The sequence below is a fragment of the Podarcis tiliguerta genome (genome assembly GCF_965153285.1).
Source record: "Podarcis tiliguerta genome assembly, chromosome: 6".
In the NCBI taxonomy this organism is placed as follows: domain Eukaryota; kingdom Metazoa; phylum Chordata; class Lepidosauria; order Squamata; family Lacertidae; genus Podarcis; species Podarcis tiliguerta.
In genome coordinates this window covers 41103530-41115546 of record NC_139539.1, presented here as the reverse complement: position 1 = coordinate 41115546, position 12017 = coordinate 41103530, and the positions used below count along the sequence as shown (strand labels likewise).

Here is a 12017-nt window from a genome sequence, read left to right as displayed (position 1 = left end):
TATACCTAGCATATAAAGTGTTTCCAAACATTAAAATTGCCATTTTACAGAGTTTGGGAGAATGAAGTCAAGCTTTCACCTGGGGCCAAAACGAGCTTAAAGAAGGTGCCCAGCCAGCTTCCCTGGGGTGCTACCACCAAGAATACCCACCCTATGATAAACATCTGCCTAACTTTATTTGGCAGAGGCATTTAGAGGAGGTCCCCTGAAGAATATCTCAAGATGTGGAAAGGTACAATTGGGGGGGGGGGGAGAGAGAGACACTGATTTTTCAGCAATACTGGCCTCAAGTCGCTAAGGGCTTTGTGGGTTAATCTGGACATCTTGAACTGGGTCCAGAAACAAGACTGGGAGACAGTACATGTCACTCCTTCTCTTGTAGGGTAGCTACTTGCTAAGCAATGAGAAAGTCAGGCAGGCTTGGCCCAACAAGGTCAGAGGTCCAACCAGGCGCTTGTGATCTGGCTACAACTCACCCTTGTTGTAGATGAAAGCACATCACCTTGGCAAAACCACCATCGGGCTTCCGATTCAAATGACGATGTGAGACAGCAAGGTCAGAAGCAGCATCTCAAAAATCCTGGCTCACCAATCTGTGAACCAACCCCTTCCTCATGCTCCAGGCACAAGAACCCTGCCCCCAAAATGCTCTGGGCCTACCAAAGTCCTGGAATTAATTGCAAGATAGGCTAGTTTTGACCTCTGACCTTCCCTGCTTTCTTGTTAATTTGCTCACCTGCAGCTGAGACCTACAGTTTGGCCCGATTCTGAAATAACTCACTGATTTCAGACCAGGGTTGGCATGGTTCCCCAGACCACCCTGGTGAGGCAAAACCTAGCTCCTCGCCTTGCGAGGGTAAATTTCCAGTCTCTCACAGCTCCAGATAAACACTACATCTAGGCTGAGTAAGTTGAAATCAATTGGACGCGTCAGTCATGATATGACTTAATTCCAACTATATCAAGAGCTTAACTAAGTCAGGTTCATTCCCGCCCAGGAAGTGAAATGAGGCGGCTGAATTGTCTTGATAAATTTGGCTTGTTTCTCATGGGCATTTGTTTCCAGCAGCCATACCGTCCAATGGGGCGGTTACTTCATGCCCCTTCCGGATGTACCTGCTGCAGTTTCAGTGCAGCGTTTCACTGCAGAAATACCGCATTATTCTGGTCCTCATTGGCATGTGCAGAGCTTTTAAGCTGCGGCCCATTCAGAAGAATTTGCCTTTGCTGCACTCTTAGACTCAGAGAAGAAAGGCGGGCGGAACAGATGAGAAAGGCCACTCTTCTCTCCTGGCATGAGCAAGCGGCCCGATCTCTTCCCCCCAAATTTTGTGGAAGTTTCGAGCCAGGAGCAAACACAAAGCAATTGGTAGAACGTACCCAATTAAGATGCTTGATTTGCATAATTAGCAAGCAATTTACATAATATGCAAATGAGGCTGCACAGATCTGGGACGTGTCCCTCTGCTGCTCAGGCCAAAGAGGCAAAACCCTCTCTCAAAAAAGCTCCTAGAATCACAGAACTGTAGAACTGGAAGATACCCTAGGGTCATCTAGTCCAACCCCCTGAAATGCAGGAATCTGAACTAGATCGTACATGACAGATAGCCATCCAACCTCTGCTTAAAAACCTCCAAGGAAGGAGAGTCCACTGTCAAACAGCTCTTACCATCAGCAAGTTCTTCCTGGTGTTTATAAAGGTCAAGCCTTTTCACAAGCTTTTCTCTGGTCTACTGGCAGCACAGGAGACTCACTAGTAACACACAGGCTGAACTCCACAGGTCCTGGGTTCAAGCTCCACTGCAGCTTTGAGTTCCCTTATTCCACAATAGATTTGGACAAGGCCACTTAACATCTCTTGCCTGCTGTTTTCCATATGTGAGTCATGGATAAAGCTAATCAAGAGTATTAGCTCTCAGCCCAGAGTGGCCACATGTCCTACTGTAAAAAGAACAATTCTCCACTCAAAGCCTGCCTCTGTTTGATGGGATATCTAGCTCACATCCACTTCAAATAAAAAGTACCATATGAAGGCAGAGCAGTTGCCCATCAACAGGGAGCACCTAGTCAGCTGACTGAGCAGGCCTGCAGGTCATCCTCCTCCTCACTATGGTAAGATATATTTAAATAATAGCAATTATTTCATGCATAAATATGCATGCCTATGCTCATACCTCAGTGCAGGGTTTCCAGCTGTTCTGCACTACAACTCCCATCATCCCTAGCTAGCAGGACCAGTGGTCAGGGCTGATGGGAATTGTAGTGCAAAAGCAGCTTGGAGACCCAAGTTTGGAGAACACTGCCTTAGTGCATTCTGTGCAACTCTGTGCCATCTTTTGCCCTGTTTTTGGTAAGGCAATTCCTCCTTTTGGGCAATGCCTAAGTGGCCAACCTATCATTACTTTACCGTTTGGATAGAGATGTTCAGCTACATCCAATCTGGGCCACATCCAATCCCCAAAGAGTTCCCCCCTCCATGATTAGGTCATACCTTTTTTTGCTTTCTACTCCATTACTAAGATTTGTGTAAAACAATACATCTCCTTCATGGACCTGATGCAGGCTGCTGCCCACCAAATCTGCTCTTGCCACAATGCACCAGCAAGTCTCCAGCACGAATTGGCACTGTTTGCCCATTCGCTACTGCAAGCCTCCCCATGGCTGCCCTTCTGGGTACTGTGTAAAACATTGTGTGTGTTTTCACTTGTACCAGAACAACAGTTGGAGGGTGTGTAGGTGTTATGAGGAATTCTTCCCAGGGGCAGCATTTGCTGCTATGCTAAGGAATAAGCTGCCAGGAAAGAATATGCATGCACAGGGTATCTGAATATGCAGGGCCGTCTTACCCATTAGGGTTAGTGGCGCCCTGCGCCACGGCGCCCACCAATGAGGGGCGCCTAGCAGCGGGGGTCCGGGACAGACCAGTAACAGCTGCGAGGGCATGCTGGGTGGCAGTGGCAGCAGATCTTCCTACGGGCCAGCCGCGCTCTCTCACTTCCTGCCTGGAAGAGGAGGCAGCATCAGTGGTGCGCAAAGCTACGTGGCACCCCTTTTCCTCCTGTCCTCCCCGCGGCAGTAGCGGGACTGCTGAGGAAGCCAGTGTGGCAAGCGAGCCTCGAGCTGCCCAGATCAGGGGGTGGGAAGGAGAAGGAGGAGCGCCAAGAACATCACCCACCCCGCCCCTTCTGTCGAGGAAAAAGGTAGAGGAGGGATTCATTCAGATTTGCGGGCGTGGGAGGGGAAAGCTGGGGGGGGGGCGCACTACCATTAGGACTCAGTTCAGAGGTAAGTATGGATTCGAGAGTGTGCTCTCCATGCAGTTAGTGGTTAAAAACAAACACACACCAACAAAAAGTCCTTTAAAGATAGGGGCTGGTTTTAAGGTCCTATTAGATTCAGCAGGGCTTACTCTCAGGTAAGTGCAGTTAGGGCTGCAGCCTTTGTGGCCCAAGCTTTGGGTCCTTTTTAGGTTCAGGATGTCACTGCTTTACACCCACCCACCCACAATATTTGAAAACATCAGCTTTGTACTTAAACACAAATTAGCCAGGAACTTCATTCTCTGTGTCTTTATCAATTTAATTAAGAAAGAACAGACTGGTGATTGCTTTAACTTTTTGATATGTGGTTATTTGAATCATGAGGATGAAAATTAGAAGAACTGCTGAGTCTTGAATGAGTCTTGCTTTGGAACTGAGGACTTCATTAGATTTTCTTCTGCCTTTTCATTTTATTGTTATTCATTTTACTTGTTAGAGATAATGTGTAAGCGTGGTGTCGGCTCCCTAAAAAAAAGGTTAACAACTTTGGGGGTTCCCCCCTTAAAAAAGGTCAACAACTCTGGGAAACGGGGCGGGGGTGGAGGGATCTTTGCACCACGGCACCAGGTATGCTTAAGACGGCCCTGTGAATATGGCATGCAAACCAAAGAAGTAGAGCTTGTGTGTTGTATAGTATATGCTCTTCTTTTCCTCCTTGAGAACCAGCATGGTGTAGTGGCTAGAGTGTCAGGCTAGGACCTGGGAGAACAGGGTTCAAATTTCCATTCAGCCATGATGAAACTCACTGTGTGACCTTGGGCCAATCATGGCCTCTCAGCCCAACCAACCTGACAAGGTTGATGTAGGGATCAAATGAGAAGTGGGAGAAGCACGTATGCCACTTTGAACTCCTTGGAGGAAAAGGTAGGATGTAAATGCAATAAATAAATAAATGGATCACCAGCATTGCCAGGAGGCAATCAGGAGGAAGGATATCATGAACTATTGGCATCATCATATATGGTCACCGATTTGCTAGTCCTTAAACTGAACTATTGTGCTCCTTTATCTCCACAAAGGCCAAAACTGGCATGTAACTAAGGCAGTAGATTGATCATGTTTAATAGCACAAATGGAGGTTTATATCCCTGGTCTTTCCTCTTCACTTTATAACCAGATGATCCTATGCAGCCCACAGTCCTGCCTGAATTCTCTGAACACGTCATCCCCCAGTATATACCTGTCAGATGAACAGGTGCCATTTACTAAAAGGAGGAGAAATGTCATTTCAACCCCATCTTGGTGCTGTGATTCAGTGATCTTTCCCTTAATTGAACAGAACTGGTCATAGTTGTGAAATATATAGTTTTCTTTTCTTACTATGGTGCGGTGCCCTACAGTCTGACTCCATAATTTTATTATTATTTATATTTATATGCCACCCATCTGACTGAGTTGCCCCAGCCACAGTCCCAACAAAATATTATGCCATCTGTTTACATGTACACAGGCTGAGACCCTACCTGCCCGTGGACTGTCTCGATAGAGTTGTGCATGCTCTAGTTATCTCCCACTTGAACTACTGCAATGCGCTCTACGTGGGGCTAACTTTGAAGGTGAACCAGAAACTGCAACTAATCCCGAATGCGGCAACTAGACTGGTGATGGGAAGCAGCCACCGAGACCACGTAACACCGGTCTTGAAAGACCTACATTGGCTCCCAGTACGTTTCCGAGCACAATTCAAAGTGTTGGTGCTGACCTTTAAAGCCCTAAACGGCCTCGGCCCAGTAAACCTGAAGGAGCATCTCCACCCCCATCGTTCAGCCCAGACACTGAGGTCCAGCTCCGAGGGCCTTCTAGCGGTTCCCTCACTGTGGGAAGCAAAGTTTCAGGGAACCAGGCAGAGGGCCTTCTCGGTAGTGGCGCCCAACCTGTGGAATGCCCGCCCATCAGATGTCAAAGAAATAAACAACTATCTGATGTTCAGAAGACATCTGAAGGCAGCCATGTTTAGGGAAATTTTTTATGACTGATGTTTTAATGTATTTTTAATATTTTGTTGGAAGCTGCCCAGAGTGGCTGGGGAAACCCAGCCAGATGGGCGGGGTAGAAATTATTATTATTATTATTATTATTATTATTATGTGACATCAACGGAATGCCTGATTTCTACCTTGAAAGGGCTTCAAAGTGAGCACACCGAACCATTAAAAAGGGAAAGTGAGGGGTCATTGATAGAACTGTCATTCTGACGAGGTTGGTTTTGCACATCTATCAGGGTAAAGTTATACTATATTTGAGGAGCGAGGCCTGGCTAAGCCTCATGCTCAGTTTCATTAGCATGACGGGGATGGCTCTAGACAGCTCGCTCCCACCCCTCCGTTGCACCCTTTCAGTCTTACATGCCTGTAGAAAAAAACAGAACAGATACCTAACAAAGGTACACATCTTGCCAGCATCTACTGCATAATTTCCCACATACTGTGCAGTTTCCATTTGCTTTGAAACCTGCTTGCTCTGTGCAACTGGCAAGTATCGCCACCAGGCCTGGAAGTTCTGAGGTGTGACGGACGTTGACTCATCTATGTCAGTAGTGTTGAGCTAAGCAAATATCCCTGCAAGGTTTGCTGCTCTGCACAGCTATCTCTCTGCAACTATGCTACCTGGTGCAGCACTTCCTGAAGCCACGCCTAACAGTCAAATTCAGCACAACCTTTTGTTTCCGATGCAGAAGTTTCAGTTCTGCAGAACTGACCAGCTGTGCATATCAATGCACACGCAGCAGACGCATGCAGCTGCATCTCTGGGACAAAGACAGAAAAGGGGGCAGGTTTGCAGAGGAGTCCAAGATTAGGCACCCAGCTGCTTGGTAATGACCACCAAACTCTGGTTTTGTACAAAATTATACACACTTAAATAACAAGCATTTTCCCCAGCTGAGTACATATGTTCCACCTTCTGCGCAATCCTGAAAATCTGGTTCTTTAACTATCAGGAGGCAAAAGAACAGGCGCATTTGAATACATGTAAATATTACCTGTTATAACCTAGAGGAGGTGTGACTGTATCAGGGCATGGCTATCAGCAGCACTGTATCCCAGTTTCTCTGATAACTGCTGGAGGCCTTTTGCATTAAGATGTTCAAACACTTCAGATATTTAAGACATTACCTTCCTGCAGAAATTAAGGGATTTCGGTGCTTCAGTGTTACGGTTCCCATTCCCAAGTCTCTCTCTGGATACTGAGTCACTGGATTTCGGTATATGATCATGGCCAGCATCTAACCAGATTGTCCCTGACCTCATGGGAAGTTTAAGATTGTGCTGAGCTGTAGTAAAAGGCAAAGGTAAAGGATCCCTGATAGTTAAGTCCAGTCGCAAACGACTCTGGGGTTGTGGCTTTACTGGCCAAGGGAGCCAACGTTTGTCTGCAGACAGTTTTTCTGGGTCATGTGGTCAGCATGACTAAGCTGCTTCTGGCGAAACCAGAGCAGCACACGGAAACACCGTTTACCTTCCCGCCGGAGCGGTACCTACTTATCTACTTGCACTTTGGCGTGCTTTTGAACCGGTAGGTTGGCAGGAGCTGGGACCGAGCAACGGGAGCTCACCCCGTAGCGGAGTTTCGAATTGCTGACCTACCGATCGGCAAGCCCAAGAGGCTCAGTGGTTTGGACCACAGCGCCACCCGCGTCCCTGTGTGCAAAGTCACAGTTGTGTGAGTTGGCTCCAAATCCAAGGCAACATCCTAACTGGAATGCCCATCATTCCTTGGCGTAGCCTTCCTTGGCTGCATCAGCGCAGCCGTATCCTTCCAACCATCACCTAAACCTGCCTTCCCCAATCGGGTGCCCTCTAGATGTTTTGGACTACAGCTCCCATCAATCACATCCAGCTTGGTCAGTGGTTGGGGATTATGGGAGTTGTGGCCTGGAACATCCGGAGACACCACAGGTTAGGGCAAAGGCTGACCTAAACGAATGGCATTCATAACAGGCAGCAGGATGGAGCCGAAGTAAGTTTCCTTGAGAGGTAATGCAGCAAGACGACAGGAGGTTATTCACCTTGCACATAGTCTCTCTCAACTCACTTTCTGAATCACTAGAAGGCTGGGTTGTCATGTCCTGCTCTAAAGTGACACACTCCTGTGTTTTGCATACACAGGTCCTGATTCAGCCATAAACATACTTTCAGGCTGCAGGAAATAAGGCCTAGTGAAAATAAGGACACCCAAGGCCGGGGGGTGGGAGAGAGAGTAGGTGGAATATCAGCCATCACATGAGAAGCAGGGCTTTACTCTTTCATATGCCTTCTCTTCCCTCTGACTTTTTATAAATGAGGGAATTGTAAATCTTTGCAACGTCCCTCAGGCAGTCCCTCCCAGAGTCCAATGACGGATTCATTTCTGGGTAATACAGTGGTACCTCTGGTTGCGAACGGGATCCATTCCAGAGGCCTGTTCGCAACATGAAAGGAGCGCAACCTGCAGCAGCACGTCTGTGCATACGCAGGTTGCGATTCGCTACTTCTGCGCATGTGCGTGATGTCATTTTGCGCTTCTGCGCATGTGGCAAAACCCAGAAGTAACCCTTTCCGGTACTTCCGAGTTGCCACGGGACGTAACCTGAAAGAACGTAACATAAAACAGACGTAACACGAGGTATGACTGTATTTCTGAGGAAATACCCTACATTAGGAAAATTAGGTCATAGGTTCCAGCGCACCCCACCCTACTAAGAAATCCTTAGCTTCATTCTTTCACTCATGTTCCATTTCTGCCATTCCTTGTGTCATGCTGAGCACCCCACTTTGATTCACAGGCTGCTAGAGCAGGTACTAGAAACACCACAAGCAGACACTTTTCCTCTGGGGAAGAAAGGATGGCATTTGCTTGCGTACATTATCTAAAGTAGGTCTTATTTGGCAAATTATAGCTGCAGCAGCTGTGGACCTCCTTCACTGCCATCAGATTAAGCACATGGGAATCTGTCTCATAAAGAGACAGACCACCAGTCTGTATAACTCAGTATTATCTGCTGACTGGCAGGGGTTCTCCATGGGCTCCAGACAAGCTTTCCCAGCCCAATCAGGAGAGGATGGGGTTTCAACCTGGAACCTTTTGCATGTGCTCCACCATCGAGGTACAACCCTCGCTCAAAGTACACAAAGCGTGAATGCAATATGAGCAGAACTACAACTCAGTGGAAGAGCTTTGAAGGCAGGAGGTCCCAGATTCAATTGCCGGCAGTGGCGTAGCATGGGTTGTCAGCACCCGGGGCAAGGCAAGTAATTTGAGCCCCCTAACCCGTGGATTTTAGCACTGATTTTAGCACTGCGAGTGCGAGCGAGCGCCCCCAGATGTTGCGCCCGGTGCGGCTGGCCCCCCCTGCATCCCCCATGCTACGCCACAAAAGGACTTCTACCTGAAACCCTGGCGAACAGCTACCAGTTAGTGCAGACGACACTGCATGCGATGGATCAATATTCTTACTTGATATAAAGCAGCTACCTACAGTGCACCATGCAGAATATAAGTGGTTTATCAACATTCTATTAATTCATCATTTTATTCGTATGCCACCTTTCCCTAGTTAAAATGCTCAAGGCAGCTTACAACATGAAAAAAATGTGCATAATGACAAACATAACGAAAGTAGTCATAAACAATAAATAAAACTCATCAAAAAGTAAACAACCAAATTGAACATTTTCCACAGAAATCTAAAAAGATATTGATTTTTTTGTATCTTTATTTTTATATCAACAACAACCCCTCTCCCAACAAAACCCCTGAAACAACACCCCGGTGCAAGAGTCTGTTCCTCTGGTCTGTGCCCCCCCCCCTGCACTCTGGATCTGCTTAAGAACTTAAGAACTTAGAAAACTAACTTCCATCACCGTCAGGCCACTGGTTCCTTTTGCTCACTATTGTACGCACTGGCAGCAGTTTTTATTCTAGGGAGCTAGCAATGTATACTTTGTACGTCTTTCCACCTCAATCCGCAAAGGCATGGAGCTTTAATGATTGCTATCCTGGCCTTGGAATGCATTTCAGCTTTCCTCCTGGGAACAACGCATGCAAACGTTCAGCCTGATCCCAACCACACTCTGTATTTTGTTTCACACAAATCCATGGTAATGCAGCTAATGAGCCCTGACCAGGACAGCCTTGCTAGCTGGGCTAGACATCCTCCCTTGCCAATCAGATTTCAGTGCAGATAAATCTCCGCTGGTGGGCATTAAAATGGAATATGTGTGTGTGTGTGTGTATATATATATATATATGTGTGTGTGTGTGTGTGTGCGCGCGCGCGCGCGCGCGTGCGCATGGATGCTAGTGCTACTGGCTTTCTCTAAAGGTTGCTGAAAATCAACAGCAAAGCTTCCAGTTATTCCAACAGCCCTGTCAGGAACAGACTCATTGCATTTGGTGGGATTACATCTATGCTTAAAGGAAAGCATACCTGTGACATAAAAGGCCTACGAAGCAGGAAACTATATGGCATACTATAACACAATCACGGTATAGCCATTGATTCATTTTAAGCCAATATAAAATCAACACATAGTAAACTTGTTTTGCTGTGAAGGGATCATATCTCTGTCTATCGCCACTACAAGGAGGGAGAGTCTAAGAAGCACATATGTAAACATTGCTCCAGTTTGGCACCTGAGAAGGCAGCATGTCTCACTGTTCAAGGTTTCTAAAGTTACAACTGGTGTGCAATTTTATAACTTGTGGATTCCTTTTTATTGCAAGTAAAGGAAATGGCTTTCTACTATTGCCCATTTCAGTGAAAGGTTATGGTCTTTCCCACCAACCAGTTGAACACATCCACTTTTCCAAATCCAGTTTTATCATTTGCTTTTTATTTTATGTTTAGCATTTATGTTGCTTGGGCGGAGGAGGGACATTGACAGCACAGTTGGCACAAAGGAAAAACAACCCAAAGCCTGATTACAAAAAATCCCCACAACACTATTTTTCTTAGTAGGTCAATGGCTCTTCCCCCCTCCATGCATTCCTGAAAAGAAAAACAGGGATGACCCTCTAATTAAGGATTCTGCTCCCCCACTCATCACTTTAACAAGGATTATAGTAAGAACCCTATAAATTACATATAAAGCAGTCTACACATGGGAATCGTAAGCTCCTTACGTTTTCCTAAATGCAAGAGCCAGGCTTTAAAAATACATATTCATGACACAGATAGTAGTCATAATTATAATACTAGACAAAGGAATAATGGTGCTAACATTGCTGCTGGCTCCTGGAATCGATTATCCCAAGGGATATATTATTATTATTACTATTATTATTATTATTGATCCCAGGAATTTTGCAGAAACCAACCAACATAAACGGAACAGAGGCCCAAGCTTGTATTCTCGCTCAAGCTTGGGCAATTCTTGTCCATTCCTCGGAGAGTTATTAGGGGGCGGGGAAGAGAAAGAAGAGGAATTGTAGTATTACAACTTTCAGAAAAGTCAGAAATCCATCGTGCCCCGTCAGCTTGGGGAAGTTTGCCCAGAAAGAGAGATTCTGCTGCCCATGTCCGAGGTACTGGATTTATCCCTCTTACGCGACCCCCGCCCCACCAACCCTCCGGCACCGCGCCCCTTTTGCGGTCCGTTCTCCCCCAAAGCTCGTCGCTTTCTAAGAGGGAGGAACGCAAAGCGAGCAGGCATTTGCAAGGAGATCCGAGCACATGTGGTTCAAGCTATCCGGGTGGGGAGAGAAAGGCCAACCCCAAGGGAAAGATTAAAGTAAAGCCAGCTTTAGCTTTTAAGAGAGAGAGATCGCTGCAACTGGGGAAGAGATTATTGGAGGAACTGAGCAGGATTCCCGCTCACGAAGCATTCCTCTGCAAGCTAGGCTCAGCCTCCATGCGCGCAACCTGCTATATCCAAGGCTTGCTGCGCCTGCTGCACTGCATCCAAGGCTGGGACTGCAGTGGAAGCGGCTTCCCTGCACAAGCTCCCTCCCCGATTTCCATGTTGCGAAAGGGAGAACTGGTTGGTTTCCAAACCTGGGTCTCGCACATCTTCTCTGCCGGTGCCTCCCTAAGTCCATTTCGCAAACGCCTCCCTCCTGCTCCCAGCTTACCTGGTCTCTGCCCAGCGATTTCCTGGTCTGTTGCTGCCGTTTCCAAGCGATCGTCTTTTCCCTGCGCGCCTCCCTCCCTCTCCTCTCTCTCTTCCACAATGCCTTTTCCTTTCCCCCCTTTCCTCCTCCTCCTCCGCCTCCTCCTGTGGTAATTCCAGGATAGCTCCTCGGGGCGATCTGCTAATCCTCGTGCATCTGGCATTAAAATCCAAGCAGCAGCTCCGGGAACGGGTCTCTTCTTCGGAGGGGAGCTGGCGAGCGAAAGCGGCGAGCTGCAGATTCCCAGCACAGCCAAGCGAGGCGGGCGATGGGAGCGAGCGAGCGAGACAATGGAGACGAGAGGCGCCGCAAAGGCGCGCGCCATCTCCTGGAGACCTCGCGCACGGCCGCCGTGAACCCTGGCGCTTTAAAAAGGGCTCCGGCTGCTTTCTTGACTTTTGTGAAGGAGCCGAAGGCATATGATCGTGTCCGCCTTTCTGCAGAAGCTCATCCGCTGGAGTTTGATGCTGCATTGCGCGCGGGGGAACCGACAGGCCCCCTTGCATTTCACACGACAAAGTTCTTTGCGCCTCTGCTTGTCTCCGGGTCCAAGGAAGGTGCCAGGCCCCAGGCAGCGGCGCAAAGACTCACCATATCTGCAGTTCTTGC

The 12017-nt window shown here is 47.6% G+C and overlaps 1 protein-coding gene across 2 annotated transcripts in view; it reads right to left on the bottom strand.

Moving 5' to 3' along the window:
* The window catches only part of PIK3C2B (phosphatidylinositol-4-phosphate 3-kinase catalytic subunit type 2 beta), an 87718-nt gene extending 75986 nt beyond the window's left edge, over positions 1–11732 (bottom strand). Inside the window, exon 1 of one of the 2 annotated variants that reach the window (XM_083445438.1) lies at positions 11370–11732. The gene's annotated coding sequence lies outside the window, so the exon portion shown is untranslated. Of the gene's footprint in view, positions 1–11292 lie in introns of both variants that reach the window. The other variant, XM_083445439.1, reaches the window with a different exon arrangement.
* Between the last annotated feature and the right edge of the window lie 285 nt (positions 11733–12017).